This window comes from Poecilia reticulata, linkage group LG23 (assembly GCF_000633615.1).
Source record: "Poecilia reticulata strain Guanapo linkage group LG23, Guppy_female_1.0+MT, whole genome shotgun sequence".
NCBI lineage: Eukaryota > Metazoa > Chordata > Actinopteri > Cyprinodontiformes > Poeciliidae > Poecilia > Poecilia reticulata.
This window is the reverse complement of record NC_024353.1, coordinates 12,420,008-12,441,922: the sequence shown is the minus strand read 5'-3', so window position 1 is coordinate 12,441,922 and position 21,915 is coordinate 12,420,008. Positions and strand designations below refer to the sequence as shown.

The following is a 21,915-nucleotide window of genomic DNA, read 5'->3' as shown; positions in this document are numbered from 1 at the left end:
ACAAAAACCTAAATGGTTTTCATGTTGGTGCACCATAAAAACCTAAATGGTTTTCATGTTGGTGCACCACAGACTCCCATCTGGCCACCTATTACAAAAAAACAGGTTTGTAGATCCCTACATATGCAGCTTAAGTATTGAATAAAATTTCATTTCACTGGCAGCAATTTCATTATGTCAAAGCAACACATCCCTAAATGTCACAACAGGACTTATTGATAGGATTTTATTAGTTTGCGCAAACCTTGAGGCAGGAGATACAAGCAAGGTGGATCAATCCTAGACTGGTTTCTTTAGATTATACAGGATCAATAACATGTAAACAAAGATATACGAGTTGCTGTTGGGATTTTTTAGAAAGAGTAAATACATTTCTCTCTTTTTCTAAACCTAGAGCCTGGCAACACCTAGAGTTTTTCCTTTGTAGTAACATCTTAAGTTCAAAGTGGTGCTGTGATGTTGTTTTTACCTCACTTGTAAGGCATCACCTGTCAGTCAGACGCTGCCCCCACTACTGGGTTGTTTTCTTTGGATCCTTCCTTTGAATAAGTTTTCGTGTGGATTCTTTAGCTTTCCTGGCATCTGCCGAGGGCTTCCATATGTTCTTGTACTCGAATGAATTAAAATCGGCCACTTTATTATCTTAATTATAGTTGTCTGAGACACTTTAAAAAGTATTTGCAACATTTCAGTCATCAAGATGGATAATCTTTGGAAAACTGAGGAAACCTCATGCCAGTCAACCCATTGTTTCTTTCATTTTAGTAGTATTTAAATGACCATTTAAATGTGTTGCTCTGTTTGTTTGCAAAGTTGTGAGAACAGATCCGAAACGAGTTTCTACTAGCTTAGATTCACATAAAAAAAAAATCTGTTTCTATGCAGTTTGGATTTGATGGTAAAGGAAAACTAAATCGTAAATAAATTGTTCATTTGTGTGTAAAATCTCTTCAGTATCCTCAACATTGTAACACAGTGGCATTGGTAGAAATAATTCCACTTGCAGCTGCATGTGACAAACAGAACATTTGTGCCGCGCTGCAGGTTAATTCATGGCTTTGATGGATGCCGAATGGAGGCTGGGCTGCGAGCGCAGAAGAAACCGTGGCAATTAGAAAAGCGCTGTGTGTGAGAGAGTTGGCTGCCGCATGCACCGCTGGGCATAAATGAGTCTAGCAGCCCGGGCAACATAGGCAGAGCTTTAACACAACACCACAGACATGCCTAAGACTCCCATTGTGCCTCTTGCTAATCCATTTCCATCCTAACAAGCTGCTGCCTTCGAACTCGGCCATCCAACCACAAGCCTGTCCACCGTCTGCTGAGTTTGGTGCAGCTCCAGTTCTCCGACTTTCAGCAGCCATTTTAAGCTCTCACTGACAACACTTGTCCTGTTACATTTTGTGTTCTATACCAGCTGGTAGATATTATATGTGCGGTAATTAATGCACTCGCTCTGGCTTGAATAGAGACGCTTCAACTCATCTGCACAAAATGTAGGCTCACAAAATGCCTCGGGATGCAAAAAGACATCACAGTTTCCTTAGCTGTCCTCTGCATCACCTTTAGTTTCTTTGTCTGCATGTGGATTATCGCTGCAATTCCCCGATATTCATGGTTCACTTGGAGCTCAGAAGACTCGTTATTCTGCCGGCAGAGGAATAAGCAGGAGGAAAAAATGTGCGCCTTTAGTTTTGCACTAATAAAGCAGCATTACACCGCTGAGAAATCAACGGTGCATTTTCTCCACTGCGCTTAAAACTGTTGAGACACTTGACAGCACTATTTATTGTCCTCACAGCTGAGAATGTTTCCTCAGGTGAAAGAGCTAAGTGGCTGACAAACGAGCAAAATTAATACCAGCTCCTAAACCCTTTAGGAGCAGGCCTCTCTCAGAATATTTTGGCAGATATCTCCAAGGACACGAAGATCCTGAGGTACCGTTTATAACTTTCCTAGCTAAAGCAATTGATTTGGGGAGATGCAATAAAATGCACAGAGAAATAATGAAATTACTTTAAAAGTTGTTTTGTTGTATATCATATCTCAGCTTGTTAATTTGCCAAGGAGATGTTTGAAGCTTCTTAACCTTTCTGAGGTATTGTTTGCAATCGAGTTAAATCTGTGAATTGATTTGTGAAAATATACTCACATGCACCATTTAAAGGCAGAGTCTCAATTAAATAATCTGCAAAAATTGTACAGCCCTAATCAAGATACACCATGGTTTAAAAAAAACATGACTTAAAAACTGCTATATATTCTCTATAAATTGCAATAATCATCAAATCTTTGACTACAATAGTAATTAACCCATATTAATCACCACCATCCCAAAGATTCAGGTCAGTTTTCATCATATTGTATTCCACATACAATGTATACATGTGTATGTATTTTATTTTTTACAGCCGGAGAGTTTTAAATAATTATAAAATTAATAGCTGTTTGCATTTTTTATGTGCAGTTTTTTGGTCTATGGTTAATAATCTAATCAGAAGCAAAGTTGGTTGCGTTTCTCAGAACATGACTTGTGTCCACAACAAACGTCGTTTCCACACCAAAAAAAAAAAAAAGAAAAAAGAAAGAAAAGATGAAACAAAAATTAAGTGAAGGAAGGCTGGGACCTAAATTGCATTTTCTGCACTATTAGTCATTTCTTTGTGCAATCTGGCATCTCTTACTCAAATAGACTGCAGATATGTCTCTGCACACATAATGGGAGAAAATGAGCCATGTTGGTGAAGAGTAAACAGCTCTTAAATGCTCCGGAGTTCTTCCTGTCTAAAATTTATGTTTTTCAATGTCAAAATGTCTCTTAAGCTGTTGTTTTAATCATATTGTTCCACTAAATGTAGAAGTTTAATGAAAAACTGAAAATTTAATAAAACACTCGACTGAAACGGTTAATAGAGCATATTGTTGCCTGAAACTCCACAGCTGTTTGTAGATCTTTGAGTCCCTCTGAGTCGCTCTGCTCAGAGTAACTGCTTCTTGGCACAAAGGCAGACACAATAAATATGAACTGAATAAACTCCAGACAATAAAAAGGGAGCACATCAATAACGGCTCGCCTCAGCTTAGCAGGGGGGCTTATTGGTTTAATTCTCAAAGTACACAAAGATGGGAGACTGCATTAGAAAACAAACAACTGAAGGGGGATGTTTGTGCGCCCGAAATCCAATCTAGCACAATTTAACACGTACTGCGGACTTAGTGCAAATATTAACACTGCATCTACTGGAGGGCAATCTGGCCGTCACCATATTGTCGTGTTTTTGCACACAAGAGCCAATAAACAGAACTGAGCAGACGCCGATTGTTTCCTCGGTTGTTGTGCTGCTGCAGAAGAGGTTTTTCTGGTAATGAGCAGCGAGTTCAGTGGCTTCCACCCTCACTGCTGCTGTGCCTCAGCTGGTCTGTGCAGTGTACTGGAACAATAGTGCAGCCCGTATTTTTGTTTCAGTTGAATGTCATGTTAGTAAGAGTCTCATCACAAGAACGGAACAGCACAGAGCATCGCACGCCTGAATAATTTCATTATTTCTTAGTGGCAGCACCTTTGGTTTCCAGCTCCTGATTTTTCACAAATTCATAACCTTACTTTTTCTGCTTTTGTTTTTACAATGAGGAAAGGTTATTCAACATTACTTCACCAAATATCTGTTAAATCAAATATCAGGAGAAAAGCAGCTTAATTTAGGCATGCTCTGATCCACTTGTTTTTGTTGCAATCACAAAATTGAACTTATTATCCTTTGAATGCCTTTACTCATTTTTGGTTATGCCGATTTGTTATACCATTTTACAAACTTGATCATTACATATTCAGAGTAAAATGATCAATTAACATCTTTTGTCACATTCTTGTGTTCTGCAGAGCTGCTTTATCTTAACTACTGCAGACAATAAAAAGGCGGGTACAAAAAATGTTTCTGAAAACTAATTTAAAAAAAAACCTGCTAATGTAAACTCCGGATTTGTTGAGGTATAAAACTCTGACGAATTAATGTGTGTGTATAAGAGACAAGCAGCTCAACAAAACAGGAGCATGCCATTTGGAAGAAATTAAGTCAAGAACATTGGTGACATTTTAAAGTTGTTAAACGTTTCAAACGTTTAATGCTGGTAGAGGAGTCAGCACTGCCAACAGGAACAGCAGTCTGAAATTTCTAGCTGAGACAGTGTTGAAAAAACATGTTGGCACAGTGTTGGAAGCCAACAGGCTGCCAACATTACAAATCCTACATATTTAATGGAGGATGGAATTGGTAAGTTCAAAATAATACATTTATGCAGCTTCTTGCTTTTCTATAAAGCCCAGATCTCATTTCTCTCCTCAGATTCTTCTATTGTAATGATGCAAAATGACCATCTTGGTATTTTCTTCATGTCAACTAAGTATTTCCAAAAAGGGGCCCACCAAGTCATTGATGGGATACTCCATCCCTGTATTAAGGGATGCCCATCCCTTAAAGTGCTTCATCACTTTAAGGATACAGTGATGAAGCAAATATGACAAATTTGCATCTGTGGACATAAATATCATGGAGGTCTGCCTGCTCAAAACATGCAGCCCAGATTTGTGACCGTGACACCACCAGTGAATACAATAGTCCCTTTCAAAGGTTGACATCAAATACACAACAGGAAAACAGGAGTCAGATCTCAATCAGAAGAAAAAAAAAAGAAATTCATGTTTTCAAAATTAATGCTTTGAAATCAATTTTAATAATTTACGTCTTGAGGAGACACCTGAGAAATCTTTTCATTTGTATGATTGTCATCGTAACTACATCTCTGGATGGCTGTGGTTTTTCTAAGCTCAAAATAGCATGTGAACATTAAAGTGACTCAGTGTTTTAAGTGTTCAATAAGTTTGTTTGTCTAAGTTTAAACCTTCAGAATAAAGTCAGCTAAAACCTGATTAACAGAACCATTGGTTCTGGATCTATGAAGGGATCAACGACCTGATTCACATAAAGGATTGGAGGAAGACGTCCATATCAGGCTGAAGCTAAATTGTGTAGATATCTGTTTTGTTATTGGATGAATTTTCATTTACAATTGTCCTGCTACTTTAAAAAAAAAAGGAATTATTTGTGTTGTATTCATTTTACATATTGCATTTCTTGCCTGAGATACACAGATTTCAAAGTCAATTTGGTTTAATTTTACTTGACTTTAACTGTTTGGGTATCCTTTTTTTTTTTTGCTAAATGAGTGAAAAGTGCAGATAAATCTGCACCTTTTAGTAAAGTTTTAGGGCCCAAAGCTAAACCATGACAATCTGTTAAAAACTTACAAATTTCAAAAATCTTATTTGGGAAAATTGATGTTGCATCTTGTCCCTTATAGAACTTAGTTTAGTTGTTTTTACACCAGCTTAATACAGGTAGTGGTATTAAGTCATTTGAACTATTCCTAGGGGGTCCAGGAATAGGCTTGGTTACATTTAGGAAATGTAATTCATCCTCTCTTCATAGACCAGAAAGAGAAAAGTCTGGGTTATCTTCAGTTCACCCTTTGCATCACATTATGACCTCTGACAGGTGAAGTAAATAACACCAAATATCGTCATCACACCATTCGGTGGGTGGGATATATTAAATGCAGGAGAACATTTTGTCCTAGAAGTTGATGCTGTGAATGTGGCTGTACAGTCATTACCTCTGAGAGAGCCTGTGCTGGTCATAATCCTGTCTTATTGGTTTACCTGTGATAAACCGTAGTGATCAATGCAGTTTTATAGTTTTTATTAAAACTGATGGTTTTGCATTAATTCATCTTTACTGCCAGCCACTAGCGAAACCAGCTTCTTCCTTGGACGCCCAGGAATATCGGTTTACCAGGTACGATCAGGAACATCATGGTAAAATTGTCTCTATAATCTTGCCCTGTTGAACAGATTACTTTCCCTCAGCGATAATGTGAGGCCTCTATCTTAGGTGAGAGCAGTGACGTCTATTAGATCTATAAATCATGTTAGGTGAGGGATGAGGGGGAGAGAAAGGGGAGCAGCAAGAGCTCAGGGTTGTAAATCTCATTACCTGAGACTGCTGCCGACCCCCCGCCGCATCATCCCATCCTCAATCTCTCCCATTATCAGCTGACCTTGACCGCCAACACAGACACTTGCACTCAATCAGGGCTGCCATTGGTGAGTGTGTTTATCTGCCGCATTTCTATCTTGATATTCGGATTCGCTGCCTATCTTCACGGAGGGACTGGGAATTTTCAAGCGAAAATATCAGTTTATTCTCGTGCCGCACATTTTTCAGCTGGTTTAGTGTAATTCAGCTGATATGCTTTTTGCTCAAAAAGTGGATGGATTAGTTTTTTATGTGTTCACAATATTTCTCCATATTAGACAGGTGTTTAATCTTAATTTAATGTTAAGAAAACAACCCGCAAGAAAATTTGGCAGAGAAAATTTTCCATGTGGATTTTTTTCAAGGTTTTGATTTGTTGATAAGTTATAACCTTTTGACCAAGCTATACTTCATCTAAATTACTTTTGTAGCTGTAAAAATGCTGATAAATACACCTGTAAGAACATTATGGTTTATTTAAATTCTAGTGTTAAGACATTAACTTGCAAGTAGAAAATCTTTATTAAACAACACATAGTGATTCCTAAACTCCTGAATACAGCAAAAGTACAACATCTTACCAGGTACTTTCGGTCTAATTTTGAGATCAAATATCTTAGTACACTTGAAATGAGATAAAACTAACTTACAAGGAACTTTTCAGTGAGATAATTAAATAATTCACTCTTTTGTACTGAGAATTGGTTTATCACGATGGGCCATAGAGGTTTTTGAGAACCTTTTGAAGAAACTTTGGCATCAAGTAAATATTTAACGTCTTTCAGATTAAAATGATGTTGGTTGAACGATGACAAATCAAATGTTTTACTACCAAATAGCCCCAAAAATCCACTAAGTCATAAATGACAAAGAAAGACTAGAGGAGTTTCATGAAAACTGCAACTCATAAAGCTGAAACTATTTAAATTCTTAAATACTTGATTTTTAATGTTAATAGGAAAAGTAAATTGACAAATGGTGAAAAATGTAATTGCATCTCAACACTGGCAACTTACTCCGGCTTTCAGGCCATTTATTCACATAAATTCAATCAGGAAGATCCCAAAATAATCATGCCTTATTGCCAGTTCATTTTGTGTGTACCTAAGCATTTCAGTCGACTCTCATCAATGATCTCTTAGTGTCAATTTACTTTGAGAGGAAAATACCACACTTATAGTGGATTAGTCATGATGAGCCATTATTGGTTCAAAAACAGGTACAGCACTGCTTGGCATTTTGCCTGCGCTTTAAATACACTTTTGTGCTTGTTTTCTTGGTAGAACTGACAACACGCTTGTGCAAACAATTTACCACTGTTAACGTTTTCTTTTTTTTAAAGCTGTGACTTTCACTAGCTGGAAAATGTGTTTTCAGAGTGGAGGTAAAGAAAACTATGTTTTCTAACAAGATGAGAAAACATTCCACCCACAATCTTCCCCCCCAACTTTACCCAAACAGCAAATGAAAACAAAACTTTGGCCCAACAAACTTAAGCTGCATTCAACTAAAACATGGGACTTGAAAGTCACTGTCCCTGGTCTGATTGTGCAAATCCAATGCATGCAGATGGAGAAGAGAAATAAATGTGGACACATTTTTTCAGTTCGATTTTTAAACTTAAACAAAGCAACAAAAAGCTGGAGAAACTACAAATAAAATGCTGTCAGGTCACAGAAGGTGAATTTCTTGTTGTATAACTCAAGCCTCCAGCGGTGCCCTTGGTTTGATCTCATACGGAGTTCTGACTATCAGCACCAGTAAAACGGACATAATGAGTGTTAGACGTTTCTAAAATGAGTCTGGCAGTAACTGAAACCTCCATATTTGTTTGACATTGCTGGTCTTTCCTGTTTTTTCATCCTCCTCCCCAACTCCCACTTTTCTTCTAATTTCTCAAAGAATTTCCATTTCTAAACAGATTACTAACCGTGGCATTTTCTGCTGTTAAGAATATATTCCAGATAATTACGTCAGTCTCCTGAGGAACAAAGGAGAATGTCCTTCAACTGGCTGCAGCGGTTCAGAGAAAGAGAATCGAATAATAAACATTTAGATTAAAAGCATCCTTCTGAAGAAGAATTCATCTCCAGTTCTTCTTCCTTACATCATTTCCTCAACCCTTTCTCTGTTTCTCGCGATGCATCTTAATGGGTTTTCATGCCTGAAGCAGATTTAAGGCCGTGGAGTGAAAATGTGCCGCATTGTGCTCCGTATATCTAGCTGGCTCAATAATAACTCATAACAACACTCCTGGCTATCACACAAGCCCCAAACTGTCACCGCTCCACCGCCGCGCCTTTGGGAAGGCAAGTTCACCGTGAATAATTTCACCACAGCAGCACAGAGCTAGGCTTGCCCAGAGGAAGACTCTGAAAAGTACATTATGTCTACCCGGAGGCGCAATCCATGGCTTGGTGACAGCTTCACTCATGTTTGATAGGTGAGGATGTGCACAGTGGCAATCAGCTGTAAATCCATATGTGCCACACTACAAAAAAAGAATATAACCTGAGGCATAAGAGTTTCACACTAATAAGTGAGTGGATTCAGAAAGTCTCACCAACTTGGCAGGGATGTCTCACTACAGCTCAATGACACGTGAGGCTCGTTTTTGATCATTTCGTCTTGCATTAGGAAGGATTTGCAGTGTTCAGTGCAGGTGCAAAGAATATTAAGGTAAAATGGAATTTGCAGAAACTTCATGGCATTTCCTCCTGCAAACTTTGGGGGAAATACACAGCACATCCATCTGATTTGGTCTGCAGCATCACTGTGCATGGAGTGCCAGTCAAATGTTTGGGGAGCAATAACAAAAATTTGTGTTTTCTACTGGGAGTCAATTATAGCAGACCTTCTGAGTTCCTGAAACTTAAAGGACTCTTACCAAACCCCCATGTGACGGGGAAAGTGCCCACTAAGCATCCCAGAAGGTTAGTGACAAGAGTTGCCCATGTATGAAATTCTGTAGCTGAAAAATAAAGCAAAAATGGCTGAATTTTCTTTTATTTAAAATAAAGTACTGAAACAGTTGCAATGTTTTCATCTCAAAGTTCTATGTTAATCCATAGACTTAAGCAAAAACATAAATGTAGCTTTAGTTTTGAAGTTAATATACTTATTGGACTAAATTTCATATCTTCTTGCCGTTCATCCTACATGCATGTCAGAATTATTTTACCAAGTAGAGCTTTTTAAGACCCAGCTGCACTACTGTGGATTCCTTCTAAATTAAAATTGTGCTTTGGCAATTATTTAAAATTCGAATCTAATTTCTGGTGAAACTTATGCTTCACCAGTAGTTGGAAATGATAAAGAAATTTAAATTTAGAAATTTTTTGTAAAAGCACATTTCAGTAACAAAGAAGTTCAAAGTGCCACACAGGGACAAACAAAAAGAAACTACTGTACTCTGTAAATGATAGGTTACTGTACTCTGTAACCTATCTGCAAATTATGTTTGCAGAGAAGGCAAACATAATTTACCTTTTCTGCATTTTCCTTCAGCAGAGTGCTATTGCTATAGTTTTTCACACAAAGTTGCTCCAAAGTAATTATTGCTGCAGGATGTTTTATTGTGGACATTATTGCTGATGCCATGACTTTTACCTAGTCTACTGTTCAAAGCATCTAAATAATTATCCAAAACTCCTGCAGGGTAGCAAACATTGATAATGAGGTTATAAGCAGCCAAGAACATATGAACTAATATGAATGGAGTTGGGTTGCACAGTCGACTTGGCGCAAGAAGGACTTGGGTTCGAATCCTAGCCTGCGGTCTTTTTGCATGTAGTTTGCATATTCTCCCTGTGTATGAATAAGCCCTTCGGTGTGAATGTGTGTGCATGACTGTCTGTCCTGTGCGTCTCCATTTTGTCCAGATGGGCGACCTTTACAGGGTGTACCCCGCCTCTTGCCCGGAGTCTGAGGGAAACGGGCACCAGTCAACCACCAACATTTGCAGATGCTTTTTTTTTCTCAAAAATCTGCCCACTGTTAGCAGAAAACATGCAAATATCGTTTTCAAATTCCTACTTTTCTTAATTCCTGTAGCACCTAGTTCTGCCACAGTGTAAATAGTATGCACAGATTCAATTAGATCGTTTTTTTAATTTATGATGCAACCACCAGCATCAGTAAAAGTTTAGTAGAAAATCCACATTTTTTTGCTAATGCTTCTTTTTGCACTTACTATCTTGTTTGGTCATGAATATAATGAGATGTACATCAAATAAGAGAAAAGTTTTCCTTAAAAAGAATCTGTACCACCAGTCTCTGTCAGATTTTTTCTATATTTTTCTGTACGTTCTCAGATGGTGAGTTCTCGTCTTCTTTAGACTAGTTGTGTTTTGTGCTGTACTCAAGGAAAAGACGACAGGTGGAATCAGTGCTACATGATGCAATTTCTTAAAAACTAAGCAAACCAGGTAACATAGGTGAGGGTGAAATTTGCAGATGCTTTATTTTTCTGTTCCTCTCTGTCAAACACAGACACCACGGGTGTCCTTTTTCACTCTGATGCAATCTTCGAAGAACCTCATGGCAACGCGTCGCAGCATTGTTTTTTCCTCCTATATCTGCTCCATCAGAGTGTAGCAGGCCTCATTAGTGTTTGGGGCCCCTGTAGGGTCCCCCGGCCCCACAATCCACCCGACCAACCTCCAGTAGCCCCTTAGGCGCCAAGCCACAAACAACAAATCACTGAAACAAAAAATCCCTAATGCCTGAGTCTTTCCACTTCAAAAACACAATTATGCTAATGCCAGGAATCATTTGCCATTCCAACTCTGATTTAATGCGGCCTTTTAGTGGAGAAAGCTAATTAGAGGCTTTAATTAACATGTGCGATACAAACTGAAGAGAAGTGTGAAGGAGCCTGTCGATCACGAAGGAGCTCAGCGAGAGCGATAAAACGGAGGGAACGCCAGGAAGGGGAAGTCTGAAAGCAATGCAAATGAGACGAGGGAGCGCCACAGGGAGGCGTGGATCTCTGCTGCAACAACGGATTCTGTAAATATCACTGTGACCCGTAGACGGAGTGGAGTCATCTCATTAACACAGATGGGAAGGTGTCACCAGCGCTTGGCCATGAGGGTCAGCGCCGACACGAAGCAACCTGAGCTTACAGAGCGTAGGATCATTAAAAACCCTGACAAAACACGAGATTTAAGCGTGTGCTCCGAGAGGCTGATATTTCACTCCGCTCACATCATCCTCTCCTGTGCAACTATCTCCAGGAGAAAATACGTTCACTTTGAGCTTGTTGCTGTCGCTGCTTTCTGTATCAGTCAGCCCAGTCAGCTGATTTTGGCATTCTTACGCATAGCTAGAGGGTTGGTGTTCTTGTCATTGTATCTTAATGTCCTCCACTGCTTACAAACAGGTTTTCTTCCAGTCTTGTCCAGCATTTTGCTCCATCCATCAGCTCTGAAGAAAGCAACTCTGCAGCATGATCCTGCCAATACCATGTTTGACAATAGGGATCCAGTAGTGTGCATCACTTTGCATTTAGGCTTAATGTTCACAGTGTCTTCTACATGACATGTTTCAAACTGCAGGACTTCTTCTCTTGTATTTGTGGAGTGCACATCTGATGGTTGTATTTCTGAAATATGTTCCCACATTAGCAATAAATCTCTGCAGCTCCTCCAGAGTCATCATGGCTTGCTCGACTTTCTCCGATTATCGCTTTTCTTGACCAGACTACTTGTCCAGTTGGACCGCCATGTCTTGGTAGGTTACCAGTTGCGTCATACGCTTCCGATTTTCAGCTGATGGATTGAATGTCGCCATTTGTTCAATGGTGTTCTCCAAAAATATTTCTCAGTCCTTCTCAAAGCTGCTGTATTTACACTAAAATTATTTTGAAATTAAATAAAATGTATGTTTGTTTTTGAATCGGCTGTTATCAGACATCACCTGGTGCTGGATTCTGTTTAGAATATCATGTTATAAAGCAAATTTTACCTCCACAATTATCTTTTAAACATTGACAAAATGTGGAAAAGTTCAATGAGTATCAATACAATACATCAAACTTCCCAAGTATGCATACTACCCTGATTTTTTGGGCATTTCTCTTATTCCCTTGGTATCGGGTCATGGTCCCTTAAACTGCAAGTTCCGAAGAAGGCCGAGTATATCTCTGGCCTTTTTTTCTCAAAACCACTTTCTCCTGGAAATAAACTGGGTTGCAGAAAAAAGGAAGCTCACAGGATGGAAGCTGTAAATAGAAAAGCCATACTAATAAATATAATCTAAGCTTTTATTCTTTCTCCACTTAATGAAAAAGCTTTGCTCAGGCACTGTGCTTTTAATAACGCACATAAAGATATTTAAGGGTTTTATTCCTTTTTCATTTTTCCTAGCTAAAGTACTTTAAAGCAGCTGAATGTTTTTTATTTTGTGGGGGAGTTTCATTAAAACGCATTAGGGAAGCAGCTGTGTAGGTTGCAATTTCAATACTTCATATACTGAAGAAAACTTTGGCTGACTGTTTTCTTATTGTTGCTAGGAAAGGATTTATTTTCTCCAATAAGTTTTTTGCAGATTTAAACCAACTATTTTTCAATATAAAAGCTGCAATTTTCCTTAATGACTTTATATGAAAAGGTTTGCTTATTGTGCGTATTGGGAAATTACATATTTTATCATTTCAACGTGATGGAGAAAATAGTCACTCTTTGTGTAATGTTGAGGTGTCTTAGGCTGAAGTCAGCTGCACTCCATGGACTCAAAAAAGTAGAAGAAACTGAATAAATTACAATATACACAAACTAGATTTCTGGCAACTCAGTTAATTTGTGTTGATACCTAAATTAAATGAACCGAGAGCTTTTGAGAAGTGAGAAACTTGAGAGTGAAATCTTAATATTGATATTTTTGCACATAAACTCTACAGGCAGCGTTAAAACCATGTAGTACTTCACAGGATCACATTACTGGTCATTTTGACATGTTATAGCTGGATATTTTTGGCTATACTTCATCTCTTGGATTGTTGTTATCAAGTCTCAAAGGAAACGTAGAACAATGAGACTCACCTGTGTGTCCTGGACAGCCAGTCTCTTCAGGTTCAGTCACAGGAAGCTCTCTCGGCACATCTTGTTCTTGTGATCTGCAAGAAGAACATTTTAAAAAAGATTCAGTACATCCAACAGCTTTCCTCCTTTTTCTTGATCCATTTCAGATTTCTTTACAGTTCTGTAGCATGCATCAGTTCTTACAATTATTTTTGATGCAAGGCATTGTTTGTTTTTTAAATAAAGAGCCCTAACCAGAAATAGACCAATCAGTTTTGAGGTCAAGCAACATTTGCAGTCTCCAAGTCCTACAAGTAAAATAATTTTAGCCAAACTTCCTCCGAGTTATTCATGTAACACAATGCAACAACACAATGAGTATGGAACACAAACTGATGTCTATGAGCAGTTGAAATTTTTCCAACTTTTAATACAACTTCTTACACTTGTGCCACCAGGACTCCGTTTTTACACATCTAATGCAAAAATCAGTCAACTTCTGAGTCACCTGCGCTCGGTAACTACCACTACACCGAAGAGTGCTGCTAACACGACCTGTAAATCTCCAAATCTACCAAAATATCAAAAGCAGAGGTTTATTGTGGTGTTTTCCTAATGAGCCTAAAAAAATGATCATAACAGGATCAGTTATACAAGAGTAGATTTCAAAGTAAACGGGATGAATTTGGACTGTCAAATAAAATAATGTAACAAATTGTTCTCAAAAACAGATTTAGTCATATACATGTAAAATTAATACTTTAGTTTTAAAATTACCAATGGACCTATGGTAGCAGTTAGATTAATTTATACTTTGAAAACAAAACTTGCTTTAAAAATAGGTCTTCATATGCTGGATTGCATCAAATCAAATTTTATTCGTATAGCACCTTTCAGCAGCATTTCAAAGAGCTTTATATCACAAAAACAAAATTACAAAGTTATAGAACACACACTCAACAACATTACATTTTGCACATCAGATATTGATTAATGTGTCATGATTAGATTTCAAAAGCAACTCTAAACAGTTGAGTTTTTAGTCTAGATTTAAAGGCACTCAGTGTTTCTGCTGTTTTGCAGTTTTCTGGAAGTTTGTTCCAGATTTGGGGCTGCACAGTGGCGCAGTTGGTAGAGCTGTTGCCTTGCAGCACGAAGGTTCTGGGTTCGTTTCCCGGCCCCGGTCTTTCTGCATGGAGTTTGCATGTTCTCCCTGTGCATGCGTGGGTTTTCTCCGGGTACTCCAGTTTCCTCCCACAGTCCAAAAACATGACTGTCAGGTTAATTGGCCTTTCCAAATTGCCCCTAGGTGTGAGTGTGTGTGTGCATGGTTCTGTGTCCTGTATGTCTCTGTGTTGCCCTGCGACAGACTGGCGACCTGTCCAGGGTGTACCCCGCCTCTCGCGCGGAACGTTAGCTGTAGATGGGCACCAGCAACCCTCCCGACCCCACTGAGGGACAAGGGTGAAAGAAAATGGATGGATGGATGTTCCAGATTTGTGGTGCATAGAAGCTGAATACCGTGTTTAGTTCTGGTTTGCATACAACTCCCCTGTGATCAACAAAAAAGACTTTAGACTTTCAAAATAAAAGTAATACCCTTTAAATTAAGAGATTCGGTTCATGTAGGATTATTACTGTTCAGTTTGTCAATGTTTGTCTTCAATGAGGGACTGATCTTGAATTTCAGACTTGCAGATACTCTTTAAAGTCAGGAAACTGATTTTGATATGCTGAGTTATCAATGGGCCAGTAAACCAGTGATAATCACTGGTTTACTGGTGCAGTGATAAACCAGTGATATCACGGATTGTGTAAGTGCATTTTGCATTTTAAATGGGCGTCAACAGCAATAAGTATTTTGACTTTGGAAATAAATTTCAGATGTGTTTGTCTTAAACCATCAGAGGTTGCATAAAGTTAGGATGAATGTCAGTTTAACTACACGAGTTACATTAGCACATTTAATCTAGTCTTAAACTGGAGATTTAAAATTACAATTTGCTTACTACGGAACATCTCAAGTGTCAGAGTAGTAATCTCTACTTTCTGAAACTTTTCTTTAAACTACCGATTCAGGACTATTTCTATGTATGTTGATCCAATTTCCTTTCCAGTGGCTGAATTCACTCAACTGCAGTCAGGAAAGGTAATTTGTTAGGGCAAGTGGAATATAATTGACACTGGAAATAATTAAAACTTGCCCGTCTTTATCCAGCAAAAGGTAACATTTACCTTGCTGCTTTTCTTTCATATGTGGTTAATGAAATATCAAAGTTTTCAGAATATCAAAGCAAATTAGAAAATTTACAGCCCTCTTAAGTTCATGGAAAGCATTTACAGATTTAATCATTAAGAAAACTGTATTATTTAATGCTAAAAAGAAGTACTCAAATTCCTGAATATAAGTATTTGAAAAAGTGAGACCTTCACTGGAGAGAGTGAGCAATAAATACAGCAAATTCTCAGTAAACAGTATTTTACACTTCTCATAAAGAAATCAATATAATTCAGAGCGATAGAGTTGGGGGGGGAAAAAAAACAAAACAAAACAAATGGAGGTGTTGCTGAGGCTGGCATCAGAGGGCCCTTTATAGTAAACTTGATTAAAAGAAAATTGCTTTCAAGTGCTCTCAGCAGGCCGGGAGGTTGAGTGGGTGTGCTCTTGTGGGTTTCAGGGTGAGGAAACGAGATGAAGAAATACTTTGAAATTGCCAGAGGAGGGGGAAAAAAAGAAAAAAAAAACTAAACGTGAAAGTGCTGGTGACACTGTGGTGCAATATCAGTCATTTTATCAGATTAAGTATATTTTTATATAATGTCCAGTGCACTCAAAGCAAGCTTTAACTTCTTTGTGTTTAAATGTATTGAAATTCATCTTCTATATCTACATGGCAGCTTTTTGTGCCAAGTATTAGATAAAAATCTAATTTCTCTTCTTTTCCTTTGGCCAATACACAAATGGATAATGAAAGGATGTAATTTATGTGTCGATTTTACCTTTTTAAATATTCACCTGACAAATGTCAAAGGAATCGGTGTCATTATTCTTAATACTGTCAAATGTGAGTAATTTATTCTGTTTTTAATTCAAACTGACATCAGAAAATCAAATACTTTCTGATTTCCATGAAAGCATCAGCTAATTGGCTTTTTAAAAATGGAATAATTCATCCCTTTGGTTTCAAAGTAGTGCAATTTTGGACGGAATCCATCATGGCAAGAGGGAAAACTTTTTGCTCTAGTACTCAAATTTAATTTGCTTTTGATTTGATTTAAATATATTTTCCGGCCCCACTGCTCATTAAAAACCCATTGTCACTGCCTCTGGAATGGCCCACTATGAATTTTGCATCACCTGACTGGGTTTTAAGATTTTCTTAAAGTTAACATTTTTATTTTTAGAAATCTTTTTTTTTACTTTGATGCAGCTCCATTTGCTCAAACCCAGCAGTTTTTAATGGTCTGCCAAAAAGACAAAGTTTTACTTTTACTTGTGCACCAAGTTAGATGTGCTTGAGATTCTAAATTGAAGGGAAATCAAAGAACGTACAGCTAAAAATCTAAATTCACAGCGTTTAAAAGATAACCTATTATTCCTCAACGACAGACTAAACCGGATTGGGATTATCTTTTCTTGGTAAATGTCAAAATAATGAAAAAATGCTGAGTTTTTTTTTTTTTGTTTTAAATATTTGGTCAAACTAATTTTCAAACTACATGACTGAGTTAAACCTGGCTGATGTCTTGAGGTGTTGTGTTAACATTTCCACAAAATGTACTTCCTTCATGATGTCATCAATTTTGCCAAACATATAAGTCCTTTCTGCAACTACACACACACACACGACATGATGCTTGTATCTGGTTACTTTAAGGTTAGGATAGCGCTCTCATGTTTGCAAGGCTCTCTCATTCCCTCCAAATGTAACAATGTATGATAAAGAGCCAGACTTTTAATTTCACTTTTATTAAACTACAAGATTATGGTCTTTAAATCCACAGCATGCAACTTTTACAGCATTTCTTAAAACTGCCACCATGTCGTGATAATCTGTGAAAACATCAAGCTCCACCACCTCCTCCTTTGCCAGTCAAGAACAACCAATCAGGGGGAGCGTCTCATCACCGTCAATCCTGATTAATGCGCTAATGGCGGAGAAACAACTTATTGTTCTAAGAAAAGTGTTAAACTATACTATCAGAACATTAAAAAAATATATTTTATTCTGAATTTGCAGTAAAAATAGTGAAGTTTCTATGAAAAGTAGTTAAATCTAATTATTTTAGGTAATTCTTACTGATCCAATTAATTCAATGTCTGACATTGAGAAAATGAAATGGTTTTCTTTTTATAGAGTGCATGTAAATATCCGGTTTCAGCAATTCCAAGGAGAGGTTACATAAGAGAGCTTTGGTGTAACCAAGTCGCATTTCAGTGAAATCCTGAGACACTTCAGTGAGAAATCATGTCAAGAGCAAACACTTTCACAACAAGCAGTATTAAAAATATCTAGATCTACAGAAAGACTTGGAAAAAAAAAGAAGTAGTAGCTATGTTTATCTTCTTAGATAACTAATAAGTCATTAGTTATTTACAATGTAGGAACGTTTTCAGCAATACTTCTTAGAAACATTTAAGTGGTCAAAGACTTTAAAATAAAAGGAAGTTGTTCTTTGACATCATTAATTAAATACCTGATTAATCTGATGAAAATGCTGTAAAAACCCTTAAATATTCATCTTTGTACATTTGAATTCAGATGAAACTGCCAGTCCAAATCAGAAATGCACCAGTAAATCAATCCACTTTCTTTTCAAAACAGGTGGAAATCATACCACGATAGTCAAGTTTGTAACCAGATATTTCCAAAAAGGAAATGCAAAAGCAAAACAGTGAATCTGGGAGTGGCCTTCATTTTCATTGGCACCGATTGGCTTTATCCTCAAGACTCAAGAAAGACTGTAGAAACAAGGTTCTGTTTTAATACAAAGGAATAATGCAAATTAGGGTACATATGGTGTTTGAACCATTAAAATACAGTTCTTAGCATTTTTAGAGGAGATCTGAAGTATTTGTGGGTTTTAGCTATTCACAGGCAGCTGTGGTCCCCAACCCTCACAAATACCAGGGTCCACTGAAGCAGGGAGTGATATAAAACTCTTATGATGACTTTCCTTTAATATTAAACCATTCTGCTGTTCAGATTAGTATGCATTTAGGTTTGGTGTTTTAACATAGTCTTATTTGCATAGCATCTATGTCACCCTTCTGGAAGAAAGTAGATGCTACAGTTTAAATGCAAGTCTAAGCAAGTTCTGAGATGTTGCCTCGATGAAAATAAAACAAAAAGACAGAAAAGTTCAGCAACAGTATGATGTCACTTCTGTTCACTGCCAATAATGGAGAAAAATCTTGAACTCATTGAAGCCGTCGCTTCAACCAGTTTTCTTTCAACCCCAGCAAGAGGACCAATCTATCAGAATATGGATATAAAATCCGGATTGAATTGGGCTATTTCTGATTAAATTATTCAGACAAGGTTAGGTTTTATGCATCTACTTCACCAGAGCTGGGGTGATAAACTCTACTCCTTTGCTTTACAGTTTTTCCCTTTACAACTGTGCCAATCAGTGACCAACAGCTGCATCAATCGTTTTTCTTGTCTGGCTTGACTTGAGCAGGTACTGAATGCAGCAGTTTTCTTATTTCAGGGTTTTATTGCACTGAACATCCCACAGGTTGCATTGACTTTTATTGTGGACGAAATAAAATATGCATTTTTCCAAAACAGACTTTACTTTCTATGTGGTTTAAAAGGCAAAATGATTTCCTATTTTTTCTAAAATTAAATGTTTTACCAAATTTATATCCAACGATTTATGTCTGGCTTGTACCAAGTGTTCATATAACCCGAAATCTGTATTAACTTAACGTCTGTAGTCTTTGTTTTCTTCTTGGTGAGTGAATGTTTTTCTAGTCTGAAACGATGTGAGACACAGCTGACAATAGCTTGTGGTGACTTGGCATTCGACAGAGTATGCAACCCACAGACAGACAGAGACAAGATGGGACACTTCAGTGACCACGCTCGGATGGTAAAATCCCCCGGTCCAACAAACTCATCCCACACGATCGATGGCTGCTGTGACAACAGTCCCTCTCGTCACAGGCTGGAGAACAAGCTGTTGTGAAGGTCTGAGAATGGAAGATAGGCCCCCGAGGGGAGGCTTGATTTACAACCCCAAGTCGAGATGGAAGCAGCATCGCCCACAAGCTTCAGACGGCCCTCTAGCAAAATCAGTCTCCCTCACCCTATCTGTCTGCCTGCCTCACTTACTTGTCCTCCCTCCAATGTCTCTTTGCCTGCATGCCGACAAGCAGGAAAGGGCTGAAATGACACTCTTCCCCTTTTAAAAAAAAAATGCACACACACAATCCCTTTGTATCTTTACCTTTAGTTTTGTGGATGGTGAAATCCTGGATGTCACCTTTAGCTGATTTTAGTCCTTTTTTTTTTTTTTTGCAAACTTAGCCAGAGGGGGAAGCAGCTTGTCTGAGTCTGACAGATTTAATGCAGGGGATGGAGCTAAATTTAACATTTCATGTTCTTGTGGCCCACTGAGGCAAACAGTGAGAGACACTGAGGAGGTTAACTGCAACAGTAGACAAAATAACAACCTGCAGGATGAGATAATGCAGTGTTTTGTGAAGGAACGTGTCAACTTAAGACAATCATACAGAACATTGTATAAAATAAAATGGATGTCTGCAGTTTGGTGGTTAAGGAATCAGAACATCCCTGCTGTATCCATGACATTTCTCACGTCAGAGTGTGGCTTGACATTTCTGTTTTAATGTGTGCTTTACCTTTTTTTCCTTTTTGCCTTTACAGCATAGAGATGTTCATTTTGAAAAGATACCAATTTCCAATTTTTTAAAAATAAATGTTTTACATTTCACTTATCTATTCAGTTTTTCCTTTTACTGTGAGGAAAATTGTGTTGCAGGTTCATTAATAGAGAATGAATTTTGAGTAAATTGAGATTTCTTATAAATTTTTTAACTAAAATAGTGAGTTCTTGTTGTTGGGATCAGCTCCATCTCTGACAGACTAAAATTAGAGATAAAATGGAGTCAAGCTGACATTTTAAATTCACTTTTACCAGTCTAACTGAGCCCCGTCACGAACCTGTGCACCGTTTGACCATATACCCTGCTGCTCTTTCAACCCCAAAGTCCTTCTGACATGCAATGGCACCCCCTCCTACCCTTGCCTTCTTTAATCTGCAGCTCAGCGAGCGAAGAAATCCTCTCGCCTCCATCTCTCTTTCTCCAGAGCCGTATCAATATTCATGGGTCTGCCGGGTGCGTTTGTGCAATGGCTGTCTCATTAGCCTTTGATCCCCCTTGCGCAAGGCCTGTCGGAGCGTTGCGGCGCCAACAACAGAGCGAGCGTTTGAAGTGCAGAGAGAACATCTGCTTGCATTGATCTCCATATACTTTCTTTGCCGTTCCATACGCAGATCCACACATACACAGCTGCAGGCACATGAATACATGCATCTACTGTACTTTGCTTCAGCCTGGGTTGTCCCACTCTGCCAGTTTGTGGCATGTAATGCAATAAACAGTTTACAGGGAGGAATTCATTAGCTTAGCTGAGGATAGTTAATGTGCAATAAATCTGCTAGGTGCTTGCCTCAAACTGGGAACTACATTTAATTTTATTAGGCTTTAGTTTATCGTTAAACTGTTTTTGATTTGAGCAAATTGGCTCTGTGTCCAGGATGCCTTTCTACTGGGGGCAGCATAACATCTTCAATAGGAAGGGAAATTAAGTGCCATCCTCACTGAGTTTTTCATAAATTTTTGAGTCGACAACACCGCCAACTGATTATGCAGCCAACTTCTGATCTGACTAAAGGGCCATTTAACAATTTCTGACAAGAATCCTGTATATTTTATTCTCCCTAGTTTAAAGTGTAGACTGACCAAATCTGAACTGGATTATTTCACACAAAATATTTTGACAGTTTGAGATATTTATGGAACTTTTATTCTTTAAAAATCCACACAGAGTGCCTTTTTTAAAATATTTTTCTGGAATTGGGACAACTTTAATGTAAGGCAAACTTAATCTCAAACATATGGACAAGTAAAACTCAGAATAAATGATTCTAAATAGATTATAGATTTGCTTTGTGAGATAGCACAAAATCTGGATTCTTATGTCACAAATGGTTGAGCTGACCAGAGCAGCGTTCATGCAGGAACCCGCAGTGCCAGAAACACCGTCTTTTATCATTTTTGTGCAGTTAATTTCAATTATCTATTTACTACTGGTAGTAGAATGATCTCTGCATTATCGTCTTTCCAGGTGCAAAGCAACCCAAAACTGATTTCATTAGTATGAGGAAAATGTTACTGGATGGAAATTGCAAATGAAATCCTTTCCCCCCCTAACAGGTGGCGATGCCAAGTCACTACATTATGCAGAGAGCATGAACAAGAAACTGGTGTTTTCAGTAGTGGGACTTGGAATTCTGCTAATTTACATAATTATTTGCCGAGACTACAAACAAACCCACATTAGTCAAAACATTGGAATAAATTTGAGTAATGAGATTTTTTTGAAGCAATAACCCTGATTTGGTCTGTAAAATTTCCTTCAACATGTCGATCATCACAGAAATAACAACAAACAGGTTTGGTACAATGCCTGCTACCTTTCAGAGAATCAGTCGTATCACACAAACAAAGGGCTGCATGATGTTAGGAAAACATGCGAGGAGATACC

General features: G+C 38.0%; 1 long non-coding RNA gene across 2 annotated transcripts in view; it reads right to left on the bottom strand.

Moving 5' to 3' along the window:
* Positions 1-21,915, bottom strand: part of LOC103459406 (uncharacterized) — a 58,257-nt gene that overhangs the window by 27,650 nt on the left and 8,692 nt on the right. For both annotated transcript variants that reach the window (XR_532732.2, XR_532734.2), the window contains exon 2: positions 13,136-13,209. This is a non-coding gene — a long non-coding RNA (uncharacterized LOC103459406). The remainder of the gene's footprint in view (positions 1-13,135; positions 13,210-21,915) is intronic.